The 19,910-nt window shown below is 42.9% G+C and overlaps 1 long non-coding RNA gene across 1 annotated transcript in view; it reads right to left on the minus strand.

Annotated features, from left to right (window-relative positions):
* Positions 1 to 4,833: 4,833 nt before the first annotated feature.
* Positions 4,834 to 19,910, minus strand: part of LOC115370640 (uncharacterized) — a 111,013-nt gene continuing 95,936 nt past the window's right edge. Inside the window, exon 3 of the long non-coding RNA XR_003929265.1 lies at positions 4,834 to 4,955. This is a non-coding gene — a long non-coding RNA (uncharacterized LOC115370640). The remainder of the gene's footprint in view (positions 4,956 to 19,910) is intronic.

Here is a 19,910-nt window from a genome sequence, read left to right on the forward strand (position 1 = left end):
AATAACATCTGAATGTTATTTTGAAATGGAAAAACTACTAACTGCCAAGAGCTTTTGGACAGCACACAAGCCACTATGAAAAATATCCAGCCTTTACTAGCCTGGACACATTTGTCAATTTCGCTCGCCTGGGGAACGAAACATTGTTTATGTACACAGCGCACGCATGATGTGTAAACACCGCAATATGAATATGTGTTCAACAATGGGTTTGTAATATTTCGCTGACCTCAGCTTGAGGTCACCTGCCAGGAGGGGGCCGGGCGCGCCTGGTTTATTGAGAGAAACGAGGAGAGAGGAGAAATGAAGTGAGGAAGGTCAGAGTGGGAAAAAACGGGATAATTGAGCACAAATGAGGTGAGGAGAGAAAATGGAAAGGCCGTTCTCTCAATTCACTCTATTCAGCAGATTATTATTTTTTATTGAGAGAGGGTGCTCGATCTGAAACGGCCTATTGTTTCCACAGACACAGGTCACAGCCAACACACTCTTTGTTTGAATACATCTCTATTGTCCCTTTCCTTTCCTTTCCTCCTCTTTCTACCACTCACTCTTTTTTCCTCTTTCTGTAAATCCCTTTCTCTTTCTGTCTGTCACTTTCTCCCTCCCTCTTTTCTCTGTCTGTCTCTCTCTGTCTGTCTCTCTCTGTCTGTCTCTCTCTCTCTCTCTCTCTCATGAGTCATTGTGACAGGCTGTCAGTCCACCTCTCCGCCCCATGTTTACATTCAACAGCAGAATCACACCAGGCTGGTTGCACTTCAGGAATTTAACTCCCGGCTTCCCTCCTGTCCTCTTTTCCCTCCTCCCCTCCTCTGTCCTCCATGTCTTTTTTCCTCTTCTCTCCCTCCTCCCTATCCTTCATACTGACTCCCTTCCTCTCTCCCTTTTCTTTCCTCCCCTTGTGTCCCTTATCCCAGTTTTTTCTGTCCTCTTTTACCAAATTCTTCCCCTATGTGCTCTCTTCCTCTTCCCCCTTCCACACACCACCACCACCACCCATCATCATTATCATCATCATACCCTCCCTCCCACTCCTCTCCATCTTTTAGTCCTCCCTCATTCCTCTGCTGTCTAACCCAAACAAACCACAGAGGACTTTCTTCTGCGGTGGCTGCAGGAGACACACACCACATGTCAGACTTATTTCAAACATAAACATTACTCAATTTGAGGTGGAGGGAAAGGATATGAGGAGCATGATTCCACAAGGAGATTACTACTAGGAAAATTCAGGGAAAAATGTAACACCTCCTTGGTCTTGTCTCCTAAAAATAAAAGGCATTAATGAATAGAATTGAATGTGAAAAGTATCTTGAGATACTGGGGTCTAAAATTCAAACATTTTAGAAGACAAAACCACATTTAAAATACAGTGCACTGAATTTCTGCTCACCACTGATTAAAACTGACTTACAGCATGTAAGAATAAAAGTCTTCAGATAGACACACACACACAAAAGCAGAGTCAAGGGATAGGAAGTGATCCTGATAATTATGAGCAATCAAAGCAAATGTTTCTGTGACACAGTGTGTGTGTGTGTGTGTGTGTGTGTGTAATCTCCTGGCCTTTCAGCCAGAGCAGTACTGTGGCATTGCTCAGTACAAGCAGTGTGTGACCTCTGCCACACTGTTCTGCGTGTCGCTCATACCAGGGGATTCATAATCAGATTATTCTAGTTATGAAAGTCAACTAGATTAGTTTTAGAGCGGGGAGCTGGAGCACAACAAGGGATCGATTCACAGCGGGAGAGGGGAGCTGATCAGCATGAGGAAGACTGACTCATTAATGTTCTCAAAATAACACCAGGCATTTCACTGTCTCAGAATCAGATAAGTGTGTGTGTGTGTGTGGGTGTGAGTGACTGAATGTGTATCCACTTGTGTACGTGCATGCATGTGTTTAAGAAGAAAGAAAAGAAATGGAAAAATCATTATATAAATGTCCACATTAACCAGTCATTTGGACTCATAGTCACTCATTTTTCCGCTCTAGTGCCATTTCACATGTTTCAGGAATTTTCTAGAGACTTGTGTTTATATCTTGCTCAACAGTGCAGGATAAGGCAGATCCCTCAACTAGAATCAAACAATGACACTATACTCATATAATTATTGAAACAAGTTGTTTGCACTGGAAACAAGTAAACTTATGTCTTTATAGTAACAGATGTTTACTTTGTTTTTTTTTTTACTTTTACATTTTACTTTATGTTTAAGAATGGGACTGAAATGAGGTAAGTCAGCCTTGACTTCCAAGCTTCCAAAGCATATTCTGCACACACTTGTAACCGTAACCTTGTAACGTAACCAATATTTCTGATGGACAGATTCAATCTCGACTGTTGACGAGAAGTCAAAATAGGACCATTACAGTCCTGTGAAATGCCTTTTTGAAGTGACAGAACAGTGCTTTTCAGGGCTGGTTTTTTTTTTTGTCCAAACCCACCATTTACAAAATAATCTTTCACATCAGCACACAGCTACAGTGTTGGCCAGGGAATTTTGTTTTCAAGTTGCCCCCCCACCCCCCCCACCCCTTCATGGAAAGCAGTTTTTCCTACTTTACTCCATCGTTCACAGTTCTCAGCACTGGATTGCAGAGAGATTAATATCCAACATTGAAAGAACAATAATATTGGAGATAGGGAAAGAATGATGGAGAGAGAGAGAGAGAGAGAGAGAGAGAGAGAGAAAGAGAGAGAGAGAGAGAGAGAGAGAGAGAGTCCGTCAACCGGAGGAAGAGTGATCTAGCTGATGGAGCAGAGACAGAGCGGGACCATGCAGGTCAGCAGGTTCAGCTCTTCAGTGTCTCAGCTGAGTGATCACGTTGTTGCTGTCTCTGCAGAAAATCTCTCCCTGAACCCCAAAGACTGGAGGGGCGACCTGGAAGCATTTATCACCTCTGTGCCTTCTGACCTTTGACCCACAGCCTGGCACTGGGAGAACAGCACAAACACCAGAGGGGAGACGGGGCGAAGGGAGAGAGAGAGAGGGGTGACTGACTTATTTTGTGCCCAACTCTGGTGCAGCCTTCATTTAAAGAGTCACTTCATGTTGAATATCAGCAGTTTACAAGCACTGTGCCTTGACAGAGTCAGCTTCTTCCTCTGCTGTAAACAAAAATAGATAAAAATAGATTTTGTTCCACAAAGGCTGCTGTTTTTGTTAAGCCATGGCAAATTTCAACCAATGAATACAACAGTGAAGAGGACTAGCAACTGAGTAACGACAATGAGCCTACCTAGAGCAGATTTTACCTCACAAAACCCTGTGCTCCACGCCAGCTGTGGGTGGGTTGTTTGCCCAGCCTGCACTCAGCCATGTAATGACCCCACAATCAAGTTTGGGTGGGTTACTTTCAAAATGTATTCCTTTACAGCTGCTAGTTAACTCATCAAACAGTAATCAGTGTATCAGCAACACTGTCCAAGGAATTACCCCAACTCGGTCATTTACACAGTTCAGGAAGTGTATTTCAAATTTGTATTTAAAGCACAAATATTTTTCCTGCACCACATGTTAGAACGCCTACCGCTATTTTAACAGACTTCGGTTGTGCTGTTTTGCTTCAGTTATGCAAATACTTAAGAAGTATTCACATTTGTATGCTCTTTATTCAAAAAGGTGTGTGGAAAAAGTAATAACATTATTTGGTTTCAAGCTAAAAGGTCTTTCAGACAGTAGCATACACTGTCTCACAAAAAATCTGTCATTTTTCCTCCTACTCATTCCTCAGTGCACAGTAGCAAAAAGGTGATTTGTTTACCAGAAGACAAAACAATGTTAGGCACAATAAAATGGTTTATTCCACTGGTTTAATGTTACTTGAGCTACCATCAGATTGTATTGATCCAGATGTTACAGTTACAATGAGCACAGTGTATATAATTCCATACAAAATGTACCTGAGGCAGCATAGGTATTTTAGCTAAATGAGCCAGTGTATTGCCAGCTAGTATTCTGAGTCAGAACATCTGGTGAGAAGTGAGAGGCAGATATTCTGTTATTCATCTTGCTGCTGAATTACATTTTTCTGTTTTCCTGCTGTTATTTGAAATATATTCAAAAATGCAGCCGGGGTATGGTGGTGTTGTGAGGCGTTCTTTGTTCTGGCTCAACAAACACTCAAAAAGGGCAGATGGGGTTTGGTTGGGGATTAATCAAAGCCTCCGTAAACATTTTCAGTCTGTACATAGCTTGTCCTCACTGGGCCAGTGCCATCAAACAGTACTGCACTGAGGTGTAAATCCCAATGAGCCAAGTATGAGTCCCCCTGTGTGCTTTTGCCTGCATTGGGCCTACATTGGGATACTATGAGATGTGTGCCAGGTTTCTAATGCATGCAAACAATATCATGCACCCTTCATACTTCAGCAATGCATCCAATGTCAAATCCACAAATGTGTAAAATGTGATACTAACTGATTACTAAACTTATACGGCTGTCATACAATATAGTGTTTCCTGCAACAGCGCTCATAAGATCAATCCATGAATTTTTGCAGGGAGAAAGGTTGTTTTGCAGCTTTCTGTACCTGGAAAGTGAATGCAAATTCTAGTGCCAGGCCTCTTAAACTGTGAGTTGGAAACCAAAATGTGCAGTGAGTGAAGTGAGGGTATGTCTCTCTCTCTCTCTTTCTCTCTCTGCTCTCCTTTGTACACGGCAACAACAACATCAATAATCGCCTCCAAGCGTAGCATTTTCTCCCTGTCCTTTTCCTTTTATTGTGCGTTTGGTGATAACAGATGACACATTAAGTGAGATTAAGTAATTTACAGTGTGCAGTGAATCAGTTTATCTTCACAATATTAAAACAAAAGTCAAACACCAACAAAACAAAAGTGGGACAGCATTTCTGTTGGTCTTGGCGGAAAACGTTGCCTGTGTGTACATGTGTGCCCCTGATGTGTTCTCGCCAACATCAGCAGTCCTGCCCAAGGAGGCTTGAAACGAGCTGAAAGAGAGTGAGAGGTTGTTGGCACGGAGCCCAATAGAACTATTAACACCTCTCTGTAATGGTGATACACCAAAGGAGTTCTTGGGCAAGGCCTTTTCCACTAGGCTCTGACCCAAGATCTTAGGTTGTGTGATGATGGGCGAAACCCGAGCAGTCATTGACTAGAGTCACATCTTAGAATATTTATAGCACTGCTTAAGATGTGACCTTTACTTTTGCTGTCACAAACGCTCACACACACAAGCACACAAACACACTAAACACCGCGTACATGCTGCCTCCAGGCCACACCTATTGGTAACTTTGTCAATAGTTTGCCAAACTACATTTTGAAGCTCCTCTCCTGCCGCCTTCCCTCATCTGCACACTGTACCTGAGTTTGGACACTCTTCTGGCCAAGTGAGCTGAGCCATCTGCAATCTACAGACCATGGAATTAATATTTTTTTGGATTTACATCCATCATGTAACCTGTTGCATTTTATTCATCTTTTTACACCATCTGTCTTTACTTTTCTCTAAATAACAATGAGACTGTCCTCCTGTAATAAAGGACAGCAGCTTGAAGTTATGTTTTAAAGATCAGCGAACTCTAGTGGTCCTGTAAATAACAACACTGTACTATAATATTAAAGGAGCGACAAAGTCCATGGAAGGAGGCTTTCACTCAGCCAACCATAGTTCAATTTTGGGCGGGAGCAGCGTTAAGGAGCAGTATTTGATTTTCTAATATAACCAAACATTAGCTAATGTTTCGTAACCTTAACCCTTACCATTTCCTGACCTTAAATAATAAATATTTTTAGTGGCGAGCAGACTAGCTTGCCAATGTTTGTTAATGAACATTAGCTGGGTAGCTATCTTGGTCAGGAACTGGTCCTTTGGGTAGAATTAGAGTTTATGAAAAAAAAAGAGCTATGTGGCCATATGAGGTGGAGGACTCGTTGGTAACAGTGCAGTTTTTCTATCTATGTATCTATCTATCTAGGAAATCAGCCATAGAGTCCAAGTTCAGGCCAAACTCTGTGCTGTTGTCTGAAACATTAAGACAGGTGACTGCTGGAGCCGACTGTCCCGTGGGAGGGTCAGACGAGGGAAGCCAGCGAGTGGAAGAGAGGGTTTATGAGGGTTTGGTGGGTGAGAGTCGGGCAGGGTGCCCACTAAGGCACCCATCGAGGGCTGGCAGCCTGGTGTCTCTGCAGGGCTGCACGTCACATACAATCAAAACCACTTGTGTTTCTGTGAATGTGTGAACAACAACATGGCAAAAACACACACATGGTATAGCCCTACCATATAAATAGGGTCAGTAAATTATTTTGCTTGAATAACTTTCAGATAATACAGTACAGTCTTGTCAACCTTAACGGACTCACACACCTGGTTTATGGCATTTTGTGACAAACTGTGTTAGCAGTTTCACTGAATGCACCTTACTGAACATCATTAACTCAGCCATGAGACCTATGGGATATTATATCATTCAAAAAGGTGTGGTTAAAATCAGCGCTGTAAACCTGCATGTTTATGTTTATTGTATATTTGTAAACACACATTGTATGTGTGTTTTGCACTGAAGTTTGTATCTACAGGCTTAGTTTTGTAGGCTTGTACATTTTATTTTCTGCCTGCAGAAAACAAATTGTCGGTGCATTTAGGCACAAGCTTGCAAGCTTGCAAGCTCACCTTACACACAAGCTGTGTGGCGAAAATGCTTACGTGCATGTGTGCATGCATGCATCACAAATTTCTGACACGTTTACTATATGGTAATGTTTTGTACACAGGATGTTGCAAAAGGCTAGCTGCAAGCGAGAGAGGGTGGGATCTCCGGCTTCTGACAAATCAGTATCTATATGGTCAGTAAATAGACGTAAGTGTTGAAGACATAGTCAATAAATCTCATTCAGCTAGTGCAGAGTACACACCCAGCTCATTATCACAATGAATATGTCAGATATGTTCCGAAAGATAATCACTTAGCTGTTGCATGTGTGTGTGTGTGTGTGTGTGTGTGTGTGTGTGTGTGTGTGTGTGCTGAACGGTGGATTGCAGCTGTGAAACATCAGTGCATTTATCCATCGCATATCAACTGCAGAAAGAGTGACAATGATGTAGAGAGAGGAAGATGAACAACATCACATGGTGTGTGTGTGTGTGTGTGTGTGTGTGTGTGTGTGTGTGTGTTTGAGTGTGCTTGAGCGTGTGAGTCGCAGATTAGGGGTGTGCAGGGACACAATTAGCAACTGAAACTGAGAAAAGATGTGAGGAAAAATGGCTGACATGTGGAGCAAGCTAGGGATACCTGACACCCACAGGTCCCAACAGCAACCCCGCGTTTAAATTTATCCCTGCACCTCAGACATGGTTGGGGGGTTGTGGTGTGTGTGTGTGTGTGTGTATGTGTGTGTGTGTGTGTGTGTGTGTGTGAGAGAGAGAGAGAGAGAGAGAGAGAGAGAGAGAGTGTGTGCGTGTAGGTGGGGGGTTGGTGTGGCTGATACAGAGGCTGATGGAGCCAGTGCTGCAACACAGAGGTAGAATTACATGACAGTATACGTAGAGAAATCTGTCTGTATGTTTATGTCTGTCTGCATCTGAGTGTAAATATATATGAGCATCACCCTAAATGTGAATGTGTGAGTGTGTGTGTGTGTGTGCGTGTGTGTGTGTGTGTGTGTGTGTGTAACAAGAGATACCTGAGACAGTTAGAAGGTCATTCCTGGAGTCTGGTCACATTGCTTTGATCATTTTCTTGTCGCCTCAGAAATAGACCAGAGAGGACAGGACTGGCACAAACTTTCCCTCCCTATGTGTGTGTGTGTGTGTGTGTGTGTGTGTGTGTGGGTGTGTGTGAGAGAGAAAGGGTTAGAGCGAGCCAGAAAGACTGACTGACAGACAGACTGACAGATAGGGAATCCACATTCGTGTGTAGTGCACATGCCTGTGATTGCATTACTGCACTAAAATGTTTGCACCCATATCTGTGTTTGTATTTGCTGTGTGAATGTAAATGAGTGTGTGGGTAATGTTAAGTGTCTGCGAATGTGATTCTGTTTTTTATGTGCGTGTGTGTGTGTGTGTGAGTGTGTGTGTGTGAGTGTGTGTGTGTGTGTGTGTGTGTGAATTCTTAAGTCATCATAACATTGAATCTGTGTTAGATCCCTAGATCAGTGTACAGTGTATCAAAGCCATCGTACTGCCAGGCAACATCAACATACAAACTGACACACACACTCATGCACACACACACACACACACACAACCTTTCTCAACAGGTGTTTGCACTAAAATAATACAGTGTGTATGTGTGTACGAAGAAAGAGACAGTCAAAGAGAGAGATTGAGATGAACATTGTGTGTGTGTGTGTGTGTGTGTGTGTGTGTTTTCCTTAATGCCACCCTGGACCTTCTCAACCAGCTTAACCTTTGGAGAGAATTACTATTTGTTTTTGTTAATCACCTTGGATGCAAACTGAGTTCTCATACAGCAAATACATGAGCTATGTTTACATGGACACAAATAATCGGAATAAAGGCCAAATCAGGTTAAAAATGCTTCATGTAAACACGTCAATCGGAAGATTGTGATCCGATACGGCCCATTCGGAAAGAAATTTCATTCCGAAAGAGAGAGGTGGTTTATGCCAATCATTATTCCGAACGGCGTCCATGTACACGTCCATTCAGATCCTGTCTTCCTGGTTGGGGTAAAATTATCTCCACTGCGCATGTGTGTTACGTCAGCGTGATGCGTTTCCGCCTTTGCGGCAGCCGGTCGTTTTTCGACAAGCAGCAAACGGTCCAAAAGGTCCATATTAAAAAAAAAAAAACCTACATAAACAGACGCTGTGCCAGAGGGGAGGAAAATAAAATGTGAGAGGCACAAAGAGTGAACGAGCTGAGGACGTGCAGACAACGCGGCGTTTGTTTACAACACAGGCGGAAGTACAGCTTCTTCTTCTACTACTATTTCCAGAAAATTAGACAACTCCGCGCATGCCCAAATGATTGATTGTGATCAAACGCTTGGTGCATGTATACGCACGTCATGATCGGATCATTTTATTTAGTGTACATGTAAACAGTGGATTTGGAATTTCCGATCAGCCAAGGTTTAGATCGGATTGGAGAAATTTTGCGCATGTAAACGTAGCTATGGATTCTACCCATAATTCCTTCTCTAGTTACACTCCAAAAAGATCAGATCATTTATCTCACAAGTTACTGTATGCAATATCAACAGCATGAAACATGATTTCAACCCACTGGACTTTGTTAGATGTGATTAAACCAAAAATGTAAGAAAAAAAAAAAATGATAGAGGTATGCAGTTGAACTCTCCTCTCTTCTAATTGGCCCAGGCTTTTCATGGGAGTATGTGTTTAATTTTAACAAGTGTACATGTGTACGAGGGCTGTTCCAGTGGCAGGTTCAGGTGTGCAGCATGGAGTGGAAGGGATTTCCTTCTCTGTTCAAACACTGTAAGGCAAGGATTTACTCTGCTGGGCTTGCGAAAGGCCGAACAAGCATTTATTTTATTAAATAAAGCAGCCGGCATGTATTTAGGAAATGATTCACTAGGCCACCAATCTCAGTACAAGCACACCACCCAGCTGGCAAAGCTCCTTGCTAAGTGATTTGTCTTTTCTTTCATGCAGAAATGCTCTTACTTTCGTTTGTCACGGTGTGACCACTGTGTTTTCAGTCTAACAAGCAACAGCTCTTACAGGAAAAAATTACTGAGAGAATGTAAACATGGGAGTGACAGATTACTTCATTCAGTTAAACAGTATCTCTCAGACTTTCTTTCATCCTTTAGATTATAAAATCCTAATGAGCTGTTTCCTCGGGTCTACTGGGAGCGTCCAAGCACGCTGACTTTGAATGGAAACTTGCTGGACCCTGCAAGCAATGAAAAGCACAAAATGGTGGCACAATCTAATGACACCTAAGGGGAGATTTGTTATTTATCAAAGAAAAGGCTTCGATTAAGCAGTGAGGGTCTATTTTACAGCCTCTCAGCTTCACTTCATACAGTTTTAGCACCTGCAAGGTACAAATCTTTGTGTGCGTGTGTATATGCGTGTGTGCACACGTTTCTAAGCTCGTGTGTCCTAGAGCTGCTCTCTGTTGACTCTGTTAAGTTATGAACATCCAACCGTGAAATTTACTCAAATATTTACAGGCCTTGTAAAATCTTCTACTCATATGACTGGGCCTATCCTCACCAACACACACACACACACACACACACACACACACAATGGAACAAGTGTACACACATACACACAAAATGGACACAGATACCATTTATGGTGTGACTGCACAGTGTACACAGACTACTACACAGACTGTGTTTCTCTGACAGACATAAACACAAGTTTATGACACTGATGCGAAGAAAATCAGAACTTGTGGGGATTTTTTTTTTTTTTACAGTAGCAGGCCACACACACACACGCACACACACACACACACACACACCTACACACACCTACACAAACACACAGACATACGCACACATAAGAACGGACTGATTCATGTACATACAAATCCATGCCACACACAATATACCCACTCTCAGACACACTCAGACGACAGCATGCACAATCACATGCAATTTTAACCACACACAAATTTACTTGCACAACATATACACTGAGGATGTGTGGTGTCAGCTGTGAGGAATAGACTGCTTTGGGCCTTCTCAGTACAGTATGCTTAAAAATAAATCAGTATTACAAACACCTCTGCATGCCTCGCTTATCTCTCTGCTGAAGCTGCTGTTATTGGTTGGGAATTTTACTTCAAACTGCTATAAAAATGTAGGGAAGCACTCATGAACCGCTAACATCTACTGGTCTCTGAATGAAGGAAGCTGAAGAAGGAAAGACAGAGAGAGTAAGGCTGCATTCAGACAGGATCAGGCATTGTGGAAAAAAAACGTAAGAAATCGCGTAGCTGTCAAACAGGCCGAGTGGGCAGACAGCAGACAGACAGGCCGGGTAGCGACACACATAAACTTGTGGCAAGATCGCCTGATTCTGTGTGAAAGCAGCCTAATAATGTGTATGAGTATGTGGAGCTGCATCTGTGACCACTGGCTACATGTGTAACCACCACTGATTACATTTGCATTGAAAAACCAACTCTTTTTCCACATCCGTCCTGTTCTCATATAAACACCCACATTGTGGTCATGTAAAACCTGGAAAGTACAATTCAGCCAACTCACGGCCGCCCCGTGCCCTCTCTTTCCCTATCTGTTTCCTGAATCCAACTCTCCTCGGAGTCATCTGCCAATCAGCACAGCCCTCCCTCCCCGGCCGCAGAGCGAGCCATGTTGTCAGTGGCACTCAGCCAGCAAGCCGAAAGGGTTTAAAAGACTCAGAATCTTTTTAGAAATACAAACAAAGAAATCTTTTTTTTGAGCTAGCAGCTCCTGCGTGATGTCTAATGTTCTTGGTCAGAGTCCTGAGTTGAGCAAAGCAGCAGCAGTAAATTATGCATGTTCACAAGTCTTTACCAGGTGTTAGATATGAAATCCAGGGCAATGAGGCAGAGAATAACAAGCTCACACTGGATTGATGCTCCCTTTGTGCCTTTGTGGGTAATTCACCAAAGCATTTCAACCAAACATGGTCTTTGTCAGCACTAACCTTCACTTGATGAGGACTTCAGTCTGTTTTGGAGGCAACGAAGTTGATGCACTTTTGAAAAATTGCACAGTAAAAAAATAAAAAAAAATAAAATAAGAGTATGTTTGTTTGAAACTTTGTTCCAAGAAGACCATGTTTGGTTGCGTTACAAAATGCTGAGAGGCCCAAAGGCACCATCAATCCAGTGTAAAGGTATTCCAGTGTCTCGTCTTTCTCAGAGCAGAGAACAGAGCAGCAGGAGGGAGACAGAGCTGGCCAGGCCGACTCTCCCACCGGCTCCAGCGAGAGGATTCTCTGGAAGCCGAACAGACGCTGTCCAACGACATCACCCTGGGACACTGTCAGCCTCACCTCCGATTTCACAACCCAGAAGATATCACTGGGAAAGACACACAGACACACAAACATATGCAACCAGGCATGTGCATCCACTCCTAGAGGCAGGAACTCCAGTGCGCGCGCACACACACACACACACACACACACACACACACACACACAGGGGATGGGGTGTAAACCATTAACGTGTTACATGCAAACAGAATAGGGGAATTCAGAAGCCTTAAGTGGGTGGAAAGAGATAGATTGAGATGACAGAGGAATGGAGAACTGATAACAAGTGAGGAAGGAATGTTTCTCTGTAGAGTTAGGGTTGATACACAAAACACAAACCACCCTAAAAGTCATACTTCATGTTTTTCCTCACACAGTTCCATCAAGATTTTTGAGCATGAACACATTTCTCAGAAAGCTAGAGGCTGGGGAAGCAAGACTTCTCTTTAAGATGTCAAGAAACTCATTCAGATGTAAAAAAAAATCAGAGTTATTAGAGTTTTTGTTTATTTCTTATTGGTGACATCATGTATACAGGTCCTGGTAGTTTATTTTTCTAAGATTTGGGAGGCAATTGTGCAAGTTTTCTAAATATCGGCTCATTAATTTAATGATCGATCCAATGCACGAACCAGCCTTCTCCTAAAAATTACATTGCCATACAACTAAACTGCATTCTTAATTACAATTAGGGGAACTTATTTTGTTCATAGTATGTTTGTCTGTGACATATCATAAATATAACTCATCAACATATCTTGTCAAAGTGACATTTTAACCATTTCCAGTACTTCAGCCACCAAAACCACTTAGTAAAAGTTAGGGAAAGGTTAAAACACACTTGGTTACGGCAACACATGGTAACGTTTGCAAAAAATTAACACCACTATCGCTTTGTGCTGGACTCAAACTCAGGTCACATGGATGAATGTACCCATCTACAACCCCACCTACTCCCCAAGTGTGGTTTTGAAACTAGGGATTACAAAGATTCTTGTGATACCATACAAACAAACGTAATCCAGGACAAAAATACATTCCCCTCAAAATGTAACTGAGAATGCAGTTTAATTGTATGAAAACTGATGCTTTTTTTTCATCCACCAACAGAGATTTGGGCTGGCTAGGCCCTTGAGCAGTTAATAGCCTATTATATATTTTTATTATACAGTATATGTATATATGTGGCTAACAGTGCTCAGAGGCTGGATGGAAAAAAATGGATGGACAGTATAGTTACAGTGAACCAGAACTGGATGTATGACAAATTCACCGAGAGATGTTCAGTAATTATGTTGCTAAAGCGTTATTACTTTGTCAGAGATTTTGATATAACAGCACAACCCCTTTCACTACTGGCCTTATTTGGAGTACAATCGAAGCCTATGTCTCAACTACCCCCCTGGCAGGATGGAAGCTTGGAAATCCCACACTGTCATGATTGTGTGAACACCCTGTTCACACTTTGCATCTTGGATGATGTGACCATAAGCAGGACAGCACTAAGTACAGGTGTGAATAGGGTTTAATGAATCTTGGGCACACATTTTGATCCGATCACTCAACGCATTGGGCCACTTTTGTAGTGTGAATGCCAGCGCTTCCTAATGCATCCCTGGCAACACTGGAGGACCGTGTACTTGCTTTGTGGAGGGAAGGAGTATTGATAGAGCGGACTGTTGGCGTGAAATTAAAATTGAGATGGCAGCATCTTTGTTGGGCCATCCTAAAAAAAAATAGAGAGTTGGGGTAAAGCTGCATTATTAACAGGACAGAGTAAGGAATAGGATGGATAGGGAATACTGGAAAGATAATGAAAGCATGGAATAAAGAAGTGAGGAGTGAGAAATGACAGGAGGGAGCTGGAGTAAGGTAGAGAGGAATCAAAGACAGGAGAAAGAGGAGAGGTAATTCTGCAGGATCTGACGTTGACCATGAAAAAGACGAGGAAAGGACAGACTCAAATGTTGAGTACTTATAAGGCTGACATTCCATTGTAATGGGTTTGCTCAGTGTTGTGAGAAAACATCTTTTCTTGCTTTATTTAATGATGGCAAAGCAAATAATTACAACAACGTATAAAACCCATGTTTAGATCACGTTTTACATAATGTCTCCCCCTGTCCCTGTGTCCCTTTATGTAACATCTGTTTAATATATGGGCATTTCTCTGTCTCTTGCTCGGACGGAAAAATCTGTACACACACATTCTCACCCCAATAGCTTACCTTTTCCACTCATTGGAAGCACGATATTCTCGCTGAAGCCATCATCTCTGAGTCAGCTATTAATCTTAAAATAAGGGCATAATGAATAATAATGGTGATGTCTTGTAGTTGGAATATTGGAACACGGCGCTACAAGGAAATGGCCACATTGATATTAATAGTGCTGGCGTTCAAAGTTTTGCTCGTTTCCAAAGACAGAAAGAAAGAGAAACAGAAAGAGACAAATGTGGAGAAATGAGAGTGCAGCGGAAAAAGAACAAGGGCGAGATATTTTGATCATAATCCACATAAAGTCAACAGGTACAATGTCTGCAATGAGTCAAATTTTATTTCTAAACACATGCAAAATCGTCAGGATACAAGCTGGCCAGGATGTTGCTGTTGTGATATGTTGTCTGGGTGTTCTGGACAGCATTTCTGGAGGGGCACCTTGTTCGAACATGTCCCGTGTAAGACAATGGAGCCTTTAAACTGTGCCATCTTTTAGAACCACATGTTCTTGTTGTGGGCAGAGTCTCTGGCACTCTCAGAAGTGCCCTTTCTCTTTGTGGACTCCAGTTGCCAGAGTGTGAACTAACTGGAAGCATTATATCCTATGCAACAATAAATATCACACACATCCTATCATATTAATACAAATACAGACAAGCATAAAAACATCCGGGTACAACCACACACACAAGACATTTGGTTGGTCGATATGGATGAGATGTAGGCTAGATGTTTATTTGTGTGAAGGGAGAAAGAAAGAGAGAGAGGGAACGAGAGAGAGAGAGAGAGGCTCAGTTTCATTGGCTGAGGATAGCGATAGTCTCACTTTTGTGGACAAGTAACAACTATCCTGCTATAGCCGCACAAACTGAATTCATAAGCCTCACAAACATGAATTCATAAGAAATCCCATGTCTATAATGAGATAATATGTGGTGTAACCCGTCGCTATTTTATAGTCAAGGCCATTATTACCCAGAAGCTTTATAAATCCACAAAAATGACGACTATATTACTACAGGGCCAGGAAAAATCTGCTCAAAACACTGCACAAAGCCAAGACACATTTTTACATGTTTAAAAATATTACAGAAGGTTGAAAATCCTGCCAAATCATATTCATAAGAACAATATGCCTGTCTGGCATTTTGATAGAAACCAACGGTTGTGTTGGTATTTTATTAAAAAAAAAAAAAAAAAAACACGCGCACACACACACACACACACACACACACACAAATACCCACTGTGCCATTCAGACTGCAAACATAATGGTGCGATGAGAGTGCTGCATGACCCAGGGGCTGAGGCAAACCATTGAAGATCTATCATCAAATATATAAAAAATAAATTAGCGTTTATCGGAAAATAAACCTGTTTTTCTCAGATCCCAAGAAGCTGACGTGAGGTTTCCGTGGGATGCTGATGTATTTCTACGACACATTTCAGAAAACCAGAGAGCACACAGAGCTGGAAAGTCTTAAAAATGATGCAAAGCGATTCCCAGAATCACAATGATCATCAGTATTTCATGTAGCTTTTGGCAGTGCTCCTTAATAGGGAATAAATTGACTTGGAACTAAACCCCACTCGTCAGTCTGTCCGCCCCCCCCGTCTTCCCTAACTGCTCCCTTTCCTACAATTACACCCCCCACCCCACCCCACCCCTCCCCCATGCGGATACCCCGTCCAGCCAACCCCCTTGCCCTCTTGTATCCGGCCATTTAGCGTGACAATCCATTATTTTGACGGCTCCCAGAGAAAGAAAGACAGAGGGAGCGAGAAAAAAAAAGAGAGAAAGGGGGGTGGAGGCTATTTTGACTTCCAGACAGGCTCCCAAGACACCCCCCATACACACACACACTTTTTTTCTTGCATTTTTCCATCTCTATTCTCCCTTATCTCTTTTTCTTCCTTCATTCCATCTATTCCCTCCCTCCCTCTCTCTCTCTCTCTCTTTCCACTTCTCGTCTTTTCCTCCTCTTCTGTCTCTCCTTTTCCTGTCCCTCCCTTTCCCCCATCCCTCCCTCCCCACTTCCTCTCCGTCCACCCCCACCAAGAGAACACTTACTCCCCATGCCCTTTTCTTTCCTAACCCTGTTTTCCTCCTCTTCCCTTCACTGCCCCCCCACCACCCACCACCCACCCCCACCCTTGCAAACCCTCTACTCCCCCACCTCCCTCTCTCCCTCTCCATATACCAACCCCCTTACCCACGCCAATCTCCTTTTGGCTCTGCACTACTCCATTTCTGGCGGCCTCCAGAAACCTGAGCAGACCCATAGAAAGAAGCCATGGTTTTAAATGTCTCGGCCCCCTCCCTCCTAACAGCCACCACTTATACACTCATACCGCCCCCCAACATCCACCCCGCTACATACAGACACACATGCAACTCCCGCAAACAGCCTTCCAGCACCGTAACTCCCTCTCTAATCTCCATTCCCCTAAAGCCCCTGCTATCCCCACCTCCAGGCAGACTTCGGCCTAGCACGCACCAAACCCCCCAAAACCTCCAGCCTTTCAATCCCCACACCCCAAAATGCCATTAAAGTCACGCTCACGCCTCATAGCCTTTCATGCACCCCCAAAACAACAAGCCCCATCACGCTTCTCAGCAGACTCAGTACATTACATTTATATGCAGGCATTTAGCTGTTGCCCTTAGAAAAACTTGCAATAACTGAATCAGTAGAAGAAGAACCTACAACTCCTGGACTACTGCACTTACAAGTAACCAGTGAGAAGTAGTGCAAATATCAGGCACACTTAGCACAATTACTGTAATGATGTGACTTTAAAACAATTCATGCAAGAGCAAAGTGCTAGAGAGAGAAATAACGTAAGAACTAACACCTTCCCTTCCCCCCCTCCCCTTAAATTGCTCCCACCCCTCGCACACAATTTACAGCCCCTCCAGCCTCTTACACTATTTCCCGCTGGACCCTGTAAAATGTGTGTCAGGGTCTTAGAAGTATGGCCAAGGCAAACACCTGGCACAGTGCAGAGATCTGCTACATTTCACCTTGTAACACTCAAATATGCTCACAGGGACTACACACAGACGCAGACACATACACAGACTCATGCTTCACACATTCATGCACACACCCACACCCACACAACAGATGCAGGTAGGTGCAAGCACACACACACATACACATGCACATTTAGACACACAGGCAAACAGAAAGAAGAACTAAAATGGAACGTTTTCAATCTTAAATCTCTATAACAGAGAGAAAACCAGAGAAATGTAGACTGTTTCCCACTTTGTAACTCTCTCTGTCTCTCTCTCTCTCTTTCTCTCTCTCTCTCCCTCTCTCTCTCTCTCTCTGTGTGTGTCATGTTTCTGGGGGATAATAGGTGTCACAGTGAGACCCCTTTGGTCTCAGCGCTCTGGGGGACTCTAATGACACACACACGAACTCACACTTTCAGCCATGTGAGCACAAGCAGCTCATTCTCTGTGCCATGGGAACCACAGATGATTCTCCGCTCTTCTCATCTTTCCCTGCCTCCATCAGTTTCTTTCTTTTTCTCCTGTTCACTTTCTCTTTTACTCTCCCTGCTTTTATCCCACATACACAACCATCTGCCTTATTTTGAAGCGAGGCTCCCTTGGGTGATCAAATAAGTAGCTGGCTACTGAAGCTACTGTGTCTCACTTTTTGTTCCCGGTTCCTTTTCAGAGTTTCTGTTTCTGTTTCTAAACTCTGAAAGTATTGATGTAAATTATTTTGTCAAATTTGTTACAGGCCTTTATTATTGGTTTTCCTTACAAATACAGCAGCAGTTAATTTGAACAAGCTTGTGAACATTTCTGAGTCACAACATGGGCCGATATCAGTGGAAAATCACCCAGGGCACTGTCACAGTATCCACAAAGTCTGTCTCTCATTCATTGTCAAAGGAGCATCACTAGAAATTGTCATCAAGTGACATCAGAGGTTGGAGGTTTGGCTGTCTTCAGTCTAGCTCTGAGGGAGACATATTCATGCGCCGCAAAACTTGACTGTCCAAAATCCAAGGAAAAACATGTAGCTACTGCAAATACCTCATAAATTAGTATTTGTGATTTACCGAAATCAGACAAAACCGGTTGTGCACATTCTTTGACTGTGAAATTCATTGCACAAAAAGAAGGTGCTCAGTAGGGCACAGACCTCCACAAGGTCACAGCCCTGTTTGTGCTAAACCATGCCTCCTTTTGTCATATCAGCAGAGAAAGTTGGTCTGTGCCACCTTGACCCATTACCCACTGTCTTCTCAGATTTCATGTTACAGAAACTATGTACCTGGTTGTCCTAGGCTCCATCCATTACTGTGCCCCCTTCAACTTACTCTGAAAAATTAATAACTTCTTTGTTGAAGCATGACCAACCACCCTGCTGGGTTTGTGATGTTAACATGGATGCATTTGGAAACTACAGCCAGAGATGGATAGAGCTATATAGAGATTTGCAGCCAACAAAACAAGAGGAGCTGAATAGATCTAGTATTCTGGCACGTGTATTGTACACGTGTATTTGCTTAAATGCCACAGAAGAATAACATTTTACACTCACTGATGTGGGTGTAAAACACACGTGCTATCCTCAGAGCAAGATTAAGACTTATGACATTCTGCCTTGCGGCAGCTCGTGTCACTGCCATGTCATATAAAGCACATAGTCAAGCTATAGATTGTTTTACAAAGGAGTGCAGTTAAGTTTTAATCTGTATTAATTCTGCGGTGTCAGGGAGTCTTATCTGGGCTTGTTTGGGGTGCAGTGCTGCCAGGTGGATTGGTCGTGAATCACAAAGTTTTGTGGCTACGCAAACTGTGAAAATGCGATCAGCTGACCGCATCTTACGTTAACATACCGTCGTTTTTAGTGTTTCAAAAATTTCACATTGTAAAGTGTACTGTTAAGTGGGTCATCTTCTTTTATAACTCTAACCATCTCTCCTACAGCCCTGTTTGTGCTAAGCCCTGCCCCTATTTGTTATCATAGGACATGCCTCATTCAAGCTGGTCAGTGCTGCCTCGACCCATCATCAACCTCCCCACTGGGTTCTGTGATGTTACATGGATGTGTTTGGATACTGAGTGAAGCCCTACCCATTGTCACACCCACCTGAGGCTGAATGCCTGAAAAGTTAATCAATTCTTTGCTGGCCAATGAAGAGCCTTCCCACGAAGTTTTGTGCAAATCTGTCCAGTTTGTTTGAGTTATCCTGCAGACAGACAAATAGACAGGGGCGATCATATAACCCCCTCCTGGAGATATAACCTCCGTAGCAGAGATAGCCATTCATTATTATATACAAATATTCTTTAAGTGTATATATTATACATCAACAACACACGATGAAGCAGAGACTGAATTATGAAAACCTATTTGTTCACTGACTCCAAGAGAAAAAGAGTTATCTTTTATAGACAGAAGGGTCCCAGTCAACATCAGAAAAATGAGACTTTTATTGGTGGATTTTCTCTTTAAGAGCCCACGTTCAGGATGACAGGCACATGATAAACTGCCATGACCTATGCTTGTATTAACTTACATGTATTGAATTACTTATCTTCTCTCTCTTCCTTTCTAATATGACAGGCAGAACGACAACTGCTCACAGGCACAAGGAGAGAGGGAGGGTGTGCTGAGGAGAAAGGAGGGGGAATAGCTGCAGGTAGAGCGTGGGAGGCTCCTCTCCTCTTCTTCTTCTCCTTCCTCCTCTCTCTGACTCTACTACCTCCTC

Source organism: Myripristis murdjan, chromosome 13, assembly GCF_902150065.1.
Source record: "Myripristis murdjan chromosome 13, fMyrMur1.1, whole genome shotgun sequence".
Lineage (NCBI taxonomy): Eukaryota > Metazoa > Chordata > Actinopteri > Holocentriformes > Holocentridae > Myripristis > Myripristis murdjan.